General features: G+C 42.8%; 1 protein-coding gene across 1 annotated transcript in view; it reads left to right on the top strand.

Moving 5' to 3' along the window:
- The first annotated feature begins 11563 nt into the window (after positions 1–11563).
- Positions 11564–11886, top strand: part of LOC138151979 (zinc finger protein 2-like) — a 10941-nt gene continuing 10618 nt past the window's right edge. Inside the window, exon 1 of the mRNA XM_069075590.1 lies at positions 11564–11823. The gene's annotated coding sequence lies outside the window, so the exon portion shown is untranslated. The remainder of the gene's footprint in view (positions 11824–11886) is intronic.

Here is an 11886-nt window from a genome sequence, read left to right as displayed (position 1 = left end):
ATCTGGCAAATTCGACTTTTTAAGGCATTCTTCTCCTCATTGCCTTTCTGAGCCTCCTTTGCCATTTGAGTCAGTCTGTTTTTTAAGGTATTATTTTCTTCAGTCAGACTGTTGACTCTCATTTCATAATTTTCTTGCATTGTTCTCATTTCTCTTCCCAATTTTTCCTCCACTTCTCTTATCTGCTTCTTAAAGTCCTCTATGGCCTGTAACCAGCTTGTATTTTCCTTTGAAGCTTTTGGTGCAGGAGTTCTGACTTCACTGATTTCCTCCTGTTCCATGCCTTGCTCCTTCTTATCCCCCAAATAGGAGTGTAATGTTGGAATCTTCTGTCTGCTTTGTTTCCTTTGCCTGCTCATTTTGCCACTCAATGATTTGACTTTTGGGCTTTTTGCCACAGTAGGACTCTGCCACCAGACAGGGGAGTTTTCGTCCCAAACGCTGGGGTTTTCTCAGCTGCCGGAGGTATTAGATGGGTGCCCCCTCTGAGGTCTCCACACGCTCTGGCAAGCTGGACACACACCCCAGGACCTCCACCCTAGACTGCAATCCAGATCCAAGCAGGTTAAAGCAAGAGCGATGACCCCTCAGACTGGTGCTTGGTCCCCCTACACTCTGCAGGCCAGGAGCTGAAGCCACCACGTGGCGCTGGCAGGCTGTGCTGGTGTCTGAGTGGTTTCTCGCCCCGGGGGTAAAAGCCACGCATTCCCACTTACTGGGTCCCAAAGTCCAGACTGCATTGGCCTCTCACCTTGTCCTTCGGATGTATGTGTTGATAAATCTGGAAACGGCCACAGCTGCTGCTGATCTGGAGTCCCTCTGGCAGGAGGCTGGTCAGGCCCGCCCTGGGGCTAAAGCCTCAGCGTGGTGCTGGGCTCGGCTCCCATAGCGTTGCGCTGGCCGATTCCTGCAGGCCTGCTGGGCTGTTCTCAGCGGGAGGTTAGCTTCTCTGTGTCATTTTGTGGGTTCTGCAGCTCCAAAGTTTGTTTAGAGTCCCCTTTTTACATGGATTGGGGAGGGTGGAAGCCGGAGCCACGGGAGGGTCGTGCTTCTACTCAGCCATCTTGGCTCCGCCCCCTCAATTAGACATTCTTGCTCTGCTTGGCCTCCAGAAACAGAATCAGGGTGTTAAGTTGCAAAATGAAAAACTTAGGCAAACCTAGGTCCTTTGAGTCCAAACTCAGCATTGTTTAGCCATAGAATCTCAAAATTAGAAGTTTAGTAATCTTGTCCAGCCCCTGCCAGATGTGAGAGATAGCATGGAAGTAGAGTTCTGGACTTGTTGATTCAAATCCTGCCTTGGACACAAGTTCTGTGACCCTAGACAACTCACTCAACCTCTCTCAGCCTCAGTTCTTCATCTGTGAAATGAGGTGATTAAAAAAAGATTGGGGGGAAGAGGGAAATAAGCATTTATATAGCCTCTGTGTGGGGCACTATACCAAGCATTTTTTTAGTGATTTGATATAAACTTCTTTTAAATGTATTTAAAACTTTTATTCATATTTTGGGTTCCAAAATCTCTCCCTCTAGCCCCTTTCCAGCCCACTGAGAAAGCAAGTAATATGCTATCAAATACACACACACACACACACACACACACATATATATATGAAGTCATTTACCATGTTGAAAAAAAAAAGTGAAACAGTTGTTTCTTCACACTTGAGAGTTCATCATTTCTTTGGAAGTAGGTTGCATTTTTCTTCATGGACCCTTTGGAATTATCTTGAATAATATTGATTAGAGTAGCAAAGTCTTTCACAGTCAATAAAGTGATGGAAAACATGCCACCTATCACATTCCTTAGTTAGACACTCTAATTACTAAGGTCTTTGAACTTTGTATTGTCTTTTTTTTTCAAATCTGTCCTATGGGGTCAAGCTCCTCCTAAGTCCTATCAAAGTATCTTGAAAGGATAAACTAAAAACTATTAAAACACTATGTGCCAAATATTATGTTAAGTGCTGGGTGTACAAAAAGAGACAAAAGATAGTCCCTGCCCTCAAGGAACTTACATGTAATTGGAGAGACAAAATGCAAATATGTAAAAAGCAAACTATATATGAGAGAAATTGGAAATTATAGAGGGAAAGTTTCTTGTTAAAAGAAAGGGTTTTAGTTGAGACTCAAAGGAGGTCAGTGAGGTTAGTAAGCAAAGTTGAGGAAGGAGAGTATTCCAGGCATGGAGAACAGCCAGAGAAAATGCCCAGAGCTGAGAGATGGTCTTGTTTAATGGAACAGCCAGGAGACTGTCACTGGATCCCAAAGTACATGTTGGGGATAAAGTGTAGGACTGGAAGGGGAAGAAGGGGCTAGATTATGAAGGTCAATTAGAGTATTTTGTATTTGCTCCTGCAGTCAGTAAGGAGCCACTGGTATTTATTGAGTGTGGAGAGGTGGGGGTGACGTGGTCACCTGAATTTTAGGAAAATCACTTTAGTGGCTTAATGGAGGATGAACTGGAATGCAGAGGGAGGCAGACAGACCCACTAGCAAGCTTTTGAAATAGTCCAACTATGAGATGTTGAGGGCCTGCATCAGAGTGGTGGCAGTATCAGAGAAGGGGATATATTCAAGAGATGTTGCAAAGTTGAAATTGACAGGCTTTGGCAATAGATTGGATATGGTGAGTGAGAGATACTGAAGAATCCAGAATGATTCCTAGGTTGTGAGTCTGAAGGACTGGGAAAATGGTATTGCCCCTAACAGTAATATGGAAGGGAAAGGTTTTAGGGGAACAGAGAATTAACTCGGTTTGGGATATACTGAATTTTAAGATGTCTATTGGGCATCCAATTTGAGATACCTGAAAGGCAATTGGTGATGTGAGACTGGAGATCAGCAGAGAGTTGAGTTAGGATAGGTAGGATAGGTAGATTTGAGAATCATCAACATAGAGATGGTAATTAACTCTATGGGAGTTAATGAGATCACCAAGTGAAGTAGGCAGAAGAGAGGAATACCCAGGGCAGGACTCTGAGGAACATCTACAGTTAGAAGGTATACTCCGGAGGAGTATCCCCCAAAGGACACTGCGGAGTGATCAAATATCTGGGAGGAGAAGTAGGAGCCAGTGGTGTCCCATAAACCTAGAAAGAAGAGAGTATCACAAGCAGAACACAGCAGAGTGAGAGTGAGCCCCAGCCAGCAGATCCACCCACCCTAAGGGCGTGGGTAAGACAAAGTGTAGGGCCCAAGGCGGCAGCTTCTTCTGTGGCTATCAGCCCTCAGCTGGATTTCTAAAAATCACTTACCTGAACTTCCAGGAGCCAAGATGGCAGAGTAAACTTTAGCGGCTCTAATCTCCCTCCCTGACTGAAAACCCAGAGATTAATTCCCCACCCACTGTAAAATCCTGTTAACAGTGGAAACAGCCTCAGACTTGGGAGTCCTAGAGGAAGAGTGTGACTGAAGCTGTGCTGAGCCTGAAGTGAAGGGTGGGAAGCCTCTCAACAAGCCCCAACTCAGCTGACCAGCAGGATATCCCAAAGACCAGGGAGCTGGAGCCAGCAAGCAACAATAACAGAGGCCCAGGGGTGCCTTAGCACCACCAGGGGAATCTGCAGACATCAGCACTGCCAGACACCAGCTGCTGAGCCTGCCTAAGCTGTAGCCCAGGGGTACAAAGCCAAAAACCTGAAGTGGCCAGACCACCCCTCCCCGACATGTTACACTGTGAGCCTCAGGGTAACCCAAGGGAAACACTGAGAGTCCTGGCCTTGGCCTCAGTCTGGACACCCAGAGGCTACAGCACACAAAATCAACAGCCAAGCACCTAGCTCCGGCCTGAGAAGTGTGAGTCAGAGCCTTCTGTTCCCCAGAAGCAGAAATTCACTCTAAAAGTCAGGACATAGACAATCACAATGGGCAGGAAGGAAACTGTGAAATCAAGAATGATACAATCATATTATAGTGAGCAAGAACAACCAAATTCAGAGGACAATGTGGACTCTATACTCACATCTGAGATCACAGAAGAAAATATGAACTGCTCTCATGCCCAAAAAACCTTCTTGGAGGAGCTGAAGATTTTAAAAGCCAAATTAGGAAGGTAGAAGATAAATTTAAATCTACATTGACCAAATTGGAAAAAAATCTCACTGAAGAAAACAAATCTTGAAAAAGTAAAATTTGTGAACTGGGACAGGAAGTTCAAAATCTAACTGGAGAAAATACCTCCCTAAAAAAGGAGCTTCAAAAACTGACCAAGGAAAATAATTCATTAAAAATTAGAATCAGTCAAATTGAAGCTAAGGACTCTATGATGCATTAAGAGTTAGTAAAACAAAACATAAAGATTGAAAAATTAGAAGTGTAAAATATCTCACTGAAAAAACAACTGACCTAGAGAATAGATCCAGGAGAGATAACCTAAGAATTATTGGTCTACTGGAAAGACATGATGAAAAAAACACCTGGACAACATCCTCCAAGAGATTGTCAAAGAAAACTGTCCTGAGGTCCTAGAATCAGAGGATAAAATAGTTATTGAAAGAATTCACCAGACTCCTCCTGAAAGAGATCCCAAATTGAAATCTCCAAGAAATATAGTAGCCAAATTGCAGAATTACAAGTTCAAGGAGAAAATACTGCAAGTAGACAGAAAGAAACAATTCAAATATCATGGAAGTACAGTCAGGATTACACAGGACCTAGCAGCTTTTACATTAAAAGATCAGAGGGATTGGAATTTGATATTTCATAAGGCAAAAGAGCTTGGACTGCAACCAAGGATCAACTACCTGGCAAAACTGAGCATAATCTTTCAGGCAAGGAAGTGGTCATTTAATAAAATAAGGGACTTCCAGACTTTTGTGATGAAAAAGCCAGAGCTTGATGGAAAAGTTGATCTCCAAATGTGACTCGAGAGACAGAAAAAGGTAAACAAGGAAAACACACACACACACACACACACACACACGCACGCACGCATGCATGCATGCACACATGCACATAACTTGTGATTAAATAAGAGCAAGCTGTTTACATCCCTATATGAGAAGCTGATACCTGTCAATATTGAAATTTATACAATTATCACAACATTTAAAAGGGATATACATAGAAGGTGTGGGTATTAGCAAACTAATCTGATGATAAGAAACCTTATTAAAGGGTACAAAATTGACTGTGACTATAATGAGACAAAAGGAAAAGAAGAGACAGTAAAGGGTAAATTATGTCACATGAAGAGGCATAAAAATGTACTGTAGTAGAGGGAAGGAAGGGAGGGAGATGAACATCACATGAACTTTATTCTCATTGGTTCTGGCTCAAGGAGGGATCAACATAATCAGTTAAGTTTCGGATCCTAATGTGAAAAGACACAAAAACTCATTATAATAGAGGGAAAGGAGGGAGGGAGAGGAGTACTGTATGAAATTTACCCTCATGGGTTTGGGTTCAAGGAGGGAATAACATACTCCCTTAAGTATAAAAATCTGTTGTGCCCTACAGACAGTAGGAGGGGTAAGGGAGGAAAGGGGGAGTTAGAAGGGAGGGAAATAGTAGTAAGGGAAAAGGGTAGGTAAAGAGAGGGGGGGCACAGAGAGGGAATACTGAGGGAGATGGTGGTCAAAAGGAAAATTCTTAAGGAGGGGAAGGGAGAAGGGAGAAATAAAAACATAAACAGGGGAGGGAATAGGATGGAGGGAAAGACACAGATAGTAATCATAACTGAATGTGAATGGGATGAACTCTCCCATAAAATGGAGATGGATAGCAGAATTGATTAAAAACCACAATTCTGAGGGGGTGGAGCCAAGATGGTGGCATAGAAGCAGGAAAACTCTGTGAGCTCCCCCATAACCACCTCAAATACCTATAAAATATTACTGTAAACAAACTTTAGAGCTATAGAACCCATAAAGTGACAGAGAGAAACAAATCTCCCACTGAAAGAAGCCCAGCAGGCTGGCAGGAAAGGCCCATCACAGCAAACTGGGAGCCAAGCCCAGCCCTGAGTAAGCCCTCGGTTTTAGCCTCAGGGTGGCCCCGACCAGCAGTAGCTAGATTGGACTTTGGGAGAGTGGATCAACAGCAGCTGTGGCTGTTTCCAAAATTACCAACCCATTAAATGCCAAAGGCAAAGTAAAAGGTCAGTGTGGACTTTGGGAACAGGGGGACCGAAAGTGCGGTCTAGCTCCTGCCCCTGGGCTGAGAAGTGGTAAAGTCTCAGCAGCTGTGCAGCCACTGCCACATGGCTGCTTCAGAGCTCCTGGCCTACAGATTGTAGGGGGACCAAGCAACCATTCTGAGGGGTAATCACTCTTGGTTTAACCTGCTTAGGATCATGGTCTTGGGTGGAGATGTGTGTGACCAGATGCCAGAGCCCATGGAGGCTTCTGAGAGGGCACCCAACTAATAGCTCCTGCAGCTGAGAAAACCCCAGCTATTTGGGACAAAGCTCTCCTTTCTGGAAGCAGAGTTCTACTGTGGCAAAAAGCTCAAAAGTCAAGTAATTGAGTGGCAACATGAGCAAGCAAAGGAAGCAAAGCAAGCACAGCAGTCAAACCTTAGATTTCTATTTTGGGGACAAAAAGGATCAAAGAATGGAACAAGAGGAATACAAAGAAGTCAGAACTCCTATACCAAAAGCTTCCAAGAAAAATATGAATTGGTTACAGGCCATAGAGGAGTTTAAGAAGGATTTTGAAAATGAGAGAAGTGGAGGAAAAATTGGGAAGAGAAATGAGAATGACACAAGAAAATCATGAAAAGAGAGTCAACAACCTGACTGAAGAAAATAACACCTTAAAAAATAGGGTAACTCAAATGGCAAAAGAGGCTCAAAAAGCCAATGAGGAAAAGAATGCCTTAAAAAGTCGAATTTGCCTGATGGAAAAAGAATCTCAAAAGCTCACTGAAGAGAATCATTCCTTCGGAATTACATTGGAGCAAATGGAAGCTAATGACTTTATGAGAAATCAAGATACTATTAAACAGATCCAAAAGAATGAAAAAAATAGAAGGCAATGTGAGGAAGGAAGGGGAATGTGGACATTACCAGGATTTTGATTGGGTGGTAGACATGAATAGCATTAGCCTCAAAGGAAGAGAGATTATTTAGTGATAATATAAGTGGCAATAGGGAGCAAGAAATAATTCGACTCTCTTGCCTTGGCCAGTGAGTTGAGGAAAATGAGTACAAGTACAGTCAACGCTTGAAAGAGTGACAGGGGAAGGAATAGGGTGGGTTGTCATCAGAGGAAAGTCAGGGTTCAGTAATAGTAGCTAGTAGGAAGAAGTGGCAGAAGAAAAGATTTAAGATAAAGGGACATTTGTTGCCTATAGAAGAGACATTCCAGAAGGCACAGTAGAAGGGCTGGGTAGTATTTGGTTGAACTGGGGTGAGAAGGCTTGGGAATGGGGGGTGGGAATGAAGAATTATGTGGTGGGGGTAGGGAATGAGGTTTTAGATGATAATCTATAAGGGTTCAAAGTCAGATGTGAAAGGTATGATGGGATATGAGAATGTTCATCATTGAATGGAGGGCACCCTTTCCTCTTCCCAACAGAGGGTGGAGATTGGGCTAGAGGCAAATACAATATGAGATGAGAAGCACACAGTCTGATGGCCAGATGAAAGGCATTGCTTCACAAATCCACTTCCCTTCAAAGGCCAGACTTTAGTCAGGACACGGTATAACTGGAGATGGAAGGGAAAAAGGGGGAAATAATCTCTGTCCTTAAGGAGCTTATAGTCTAATAGGGGCAGTCTATACATATTCTCCCATATAGCCAGTGGTGGCCAGGAAGAAGTGCTTTGCTTTGGAAAGTTGTAGGGGTGATGAGGAGACTGGCCAATGGGGGCTTTATCCTTAAAACATGATCAATGTGGCTCTGCCTAGTATCAACCCACATGGAGATTTGGTGAAACCTGCTTCGAGTTGTATATGATGGAAGGTCCCTTCTCCACCTCCATTCATAGCATGCTTATCCTATGACTGAATGCTGTCCCCTTACTGCATAATTACCTACTGAGCCAGAACCGTGTCCATGCAAAAAAGCTCAAATAAAAAGAACTCTCTTTACTTTGGTGGTGATGCAAGAATTGCTGTAAGCTTCAGGATGGGAAGAGAGGTTGCAGGTGCTGCTAACAGCTGCCTCATATCCCTTACTTGCACCTCCATGTGGCTATGAATTCATGGCTATCTCTATTGCTTTGATCCCTGATAAGTCTTTCCTGATCTTTGCTAAGTGAATATCAGATCAAATAGACTAGAATAGGGAGGGGGGACACCTGTGGCCTTTTGACTTAGTCCAAATTTTACAGAACAAATCCTTTCATTAAGGGGATTTGTTCTGTGAAGTTTGGATTCAGTCAAAGAGCCATACTTGAGGACCTAGAGGGCCACGTGTGGTCTTTAGGCCACAGGTTCCCCACCCCTGGACTAGATTATGACCTTGTGAGTTTCATAAGGTTGAAAGAATTACCAGAAGTCCAGCAACTAGAACCTATGGCAGAGTCTGAAGGGAAACAGCCCTGAGTAATAACCTGCTTCAGTCAATGCAGCAGAAAATGGACCCATTAGCCAAAAGACTGTATCCTATAGCCAAGTATTTACTTATCCATTGCTATGCCATTTCCTGAAATGGATTTGATAGGTCCTCATTCTGAAGCTTATAGCTTATAGTAGGCCTTGTCTCTTCTCATTACCAAGGAAGAGAGGATTCTTGCACTAATTTTAACCTTTTGCATACACACAGTTTTGGCTCACTAGACAATTAAAAGGCTTTTCATTGCCATGTCATAAATTAACAAGAAATATAGGATAGCCTCATCATCACTCACCATTATACATTTCTGGAAGTAAGCTTGTGAAGCCTGCACATAGACTGATACCAAACAGAGCATATTGCCCATATTTTAGGAACTGGGCCCTCATTGGCCAAGTCCTCTATTACACAAAGATAGTAAGTAGAGCCATAGGGAATAGTATGTTTCAAGAATCAGAAAATTGATCTATTTTACTAGTTTTTTTTAAATGAATTCCAATCTTACTGACCAATTCAAAGGCTATTTAATTTTTTTCTCTTTTTATTTTCAGAATTTTAATTTTTCTACTTAGTTGGGATTTTTTGATTTGTTGCTTTTACATTTTTAAAAAGTGTATTTCCAATTCATTGATTTGTTCTTTCCCTTTTGTTAATGAAAGTATTTAGAGATATAAAATTTCTCCTATTGACTGTTTTAGCTTTATCCTAAAAGTTTTGATATGTTTTCTCACTGTTTTAATTTTTCCTCAAGAAATCATTTATTGTTTCTATTATGTATTATTTGACCAACATATTCTTTATGATATTATTTAGTCTCCATTCAAGTTTGAATCTTATCTTTAAATACTCTTTTGTTGATTGTAGTCTATATTGTACTGTGGTCAATAAAAGAACAGTTTAATATTCTTGTTTTTCTGCATTTGTTTATGTGTAAATTTTTGTAAAGGTGCTATGCATAGCTGAGAATTATGTATATTCTTTTCAATTTTCATTCAGTAATCACTTGAGGGCTATTATATACATTTTTCTAAAATTCTATTCATGTCATTGACATTTCTCTTCTTTGTCTTATCATTTATTAAACCTCTACTCCATGTGTCAGGTACTCTGCTAAATCCTCAGGGTACAAAGAAAGGCAAAAACTGTCCCTGCCTTCAAAGAACTGTAATAGTAATGGAATTTAAAGATCCCCCTGTCTTGGCTTGGTTTTTGGTTTGATTGTGTTAAAACCCAGAGCTTGTTAATCCCACTTGTGGGATGGACTTGTTGATGTGAAAAGAGAGGGCTGAACTGGGAGGAACTAGTGACATAAATTTGGAGAGACACAAGAAAAGAGAGAGGCAGAAGAACTTTTTGGAAGCAGCATCTTGGAGGCAGAGAGAGACTGAGAGGATTGCTGAGGGCCAGTTTGAATTGCCCAGGACATTTGAGAGCTGCCACCCAGAGCTGCCAAGGACTGAGGAGACATGGCTGTTATGCTGGTACTTTGTCTGTCTGTTAGTCTCCACATTACCAATATCCTTCCTAAAATGTGTCACTTAGGACTGAAGACACTATTCCAGACATCTCACCCAAGCCAGAGTGTAGTGGGACTATCAGATCTCTGATCTTGGACACTATGCTTCTCACAATGCAGCCCAAAATCTTATTAACTTTTTTGACTGCTATATCACACCGTTGCCTCATATTGAACTTTCAATGCAATAAAATCTCTAGATCTTTTATATGCAAACTGTTGTCTAGCCATACGTCTCCCATCTTGTGTGGTAAAATTAATTTTCTGAAACTTTAATACTGATCCTATTAAATTTCATTTAACTAGGCTCAATCCAATGTCAAGCTAGCCTATTCACATGCTTTTCTAATTCTGACACAATTGGCTCTCCCTCTCAGCTTTGTGTTACTTGTAAATTGATAATAATTGTAAATTGATAATGGGCCTTCAGTGCCCATATTTAAGTATTTGATAAAAATATCAAATAGCAAAGGGCCCGAGAAGAGGGGTGTGGTTGTTGTTCTGGGATAAGAAGTGGTCTTAACCTATGTACTGAGAGAGGAGGAAGTTCAGAATAGTAGTGTGGCGACATAATAGTTTCAATTTCTTCTGTAATTATTTCTATTACAATTTATATGGAAATGATCGTTTTATTTGGTGTTTTTTCAAAGTTCAGAAAATGAAAGGGAAAATGTTTATTTATTTATTTATTTTTACGAATCTAAGGGTGGAAAGGGTCATGGCCCCAAGGGACTCCAGGCTTCTCCCTCCCTGGGCAGCCTCGGGCCAGTCCTGGCTTCCGGTTCGGACTCTGAGTCCTTCTACTACCGTGTTTCCCCAATAATAAGACACTGTCTTATTAAATTTTTTTTTGGACAGAAAAACACCAGAGGGCTTATTTTCAGGGGAGGGCTTATTTTAATGAACATTGACAGCAATTTTAATAAACAGGTAAATGTGAACAAAAAAATGTACCTTTATTCAATAAGCAAATCACTGGGGAAGAACAGGATGACACGCTCACTGCTGCAGCTCTGATTGGATGCAGCTCGGAGCGCAGTGTGCGTTTCACGGGGGGGGGGGGGGGAAGGGGGGGGGACGTGTAGCGCAGGGGATCACCTTCACTACAGTAGCAATCTCAATAGGGATTATTTTCGGGGGAGGGCTTATTTTAGAGGAATCTTACACAGTAAGGGGAGGGCTTATTTTCGGGATAGGTCTTATTATGGGGAAACACGGTAGTTGCTTCCCCTATAGCTATCTCTGGGCCTCAGCTTCCACATCCGTAAATCCCTGCACGGGGCAGGGGGGGATGGGAGGGGAGATCAGATGACAGGACAGCACCCGTTCCTAGCAGGACAGCTCCGGAAACAAACTCAAGAGGACATTGGCCATAAGTGACAGTTGCCATCGTGACCGAGTCTCCGCCCCCACCCCCACTCCCGCCCTCGCCTTTCGCCTCCCCTCCAATCCGGCTCCTTCTCCCGGGCACCAGGCAGAGTCTCCTTATCCTTACTCTCAGGCTCCAGAGAGCTAACTACCTCTGCCCAGGACGCTCATTGAGCCTGCGCAGATGGAAATCCTACACTACATTTCCCAGAGAATCTAGAGTGCCGGGGCACGGGGACTTGGACTCAATTTCCCAGAAGACCTTTCGACATTGAGTGGTTCAACACCCTTGCACCCCTTAGGAATCTGGGGCAGGAAGCCTGCTGAGGCTGCCGGGAAATAGAGTCCGCGCGGGACGTTAGCGTGTGTGCAAGGCGTCGTTCAGTGTGGGACGTGGAGACCGGGACTTGGACTGGCTTTGGTGGGACAGTAAAAATGTAAGCAAGCAAGCGCGTGTGCGTGTGTACGTGTGTGTGTGTGTGTGTGTGTGTGTGTGTGTG

This window comes from Petaurus breviceps, unplaced genomic scaffold (assembly GCF_028583685.1).
Source record: "Petaurus breviceps papuanus isolate PSGF00001 unplaced genomic scaffold, PetGlider_PUasm1.0 90919, whole genome shotgun sequence".
NCBI lineage: Eukaryota > Metazoa > Chordata > Mammalia > Diprotodontia > Petauridae > Petaurus > Petaurus breviceps.
The sequence above is the reverse complement of the archived record's forward strand: the minus strand, read 5'-3'. Positions and strand labels throughout refer to the sequence as shown.